Below are 816 nucleotides of genomic sequence, written 5' to 3' on the forward strand. Positions count from 1 at the left end.
GGCTTAACAGGAAGATTCAGTTTACCAATGAGCCAAAAAAAAGAGTAAAATATTGCTTTAACAGCCTGATAAAGCTATCAAATTTATCTTCAATTACACATTAAAGCCTTTAATTTTAAAATCCGACATCAGAATTGTCCAATTTCACCTTAGAGACAGACTGGATATGTGATGTCTCACCAAAACTTGGAATGAAGCTGTCTTAACAGGAGGTTTCCTTTTTACAGTAGCCTGAAAAAGAGTTAAATATAGCTTTAACAGCCTGAAAATACATTAACATTGCTTTGCTTTTAAGCCCTATATTTTAAAATCCTATATAAGAAAGCTGCGATATTACCTGAGAAACACACTGGATATGTAAAGTCTTACCCGGACTTGGAATGAAGCTTGCCTAACAGAAGGATTCCGTTTTACAGTAGCCCAAAAAAAAGAGTAAAATATGGCTTTAACATCCTTATAAAGATTTCAAACATAGCTTCAATCAGACATTTAAGCCTTTTATTTTATAATCCTACATCAGAATGGTCCGATATTTCTTGAGACACACTGGATATGTGATGTCTCACCCTGAGTTGGAATGAAGCTGGCTTAACAGAAGGATTCCTTTTTAGTTTGACCCCGGGGCAAAAGTAAAACGCCAGGTACTTCTGCCAGGACATCAGCAACTCTTTCCAACCAGACTGATAAAGACGCCTGTGTGCAAAATCCAGCAAGCATTAACTGATATGTGCCGGGCCTAGGCTGCACGACTAGTGACACTTATGAATCTTTCCAAGACAAGCCTGGGCCCTGTGTATTCAATTCTTCCTCAATTTA

This window comes from Etheostoma spectabile, chromosome 4 (genome assembly GCF_008692095.1).
Source record: "Etheostoma spectabile isolate EspeVRDwgs_2016 chromosome 4, UIUC_Espe_1.0, whole genome shotgun sequence".
NCBI lineage: Eukaryota > Metazoa > Chordata > Actinopteri > Perciformes > Percidae > Etheostoma > Etheostoma spectabile.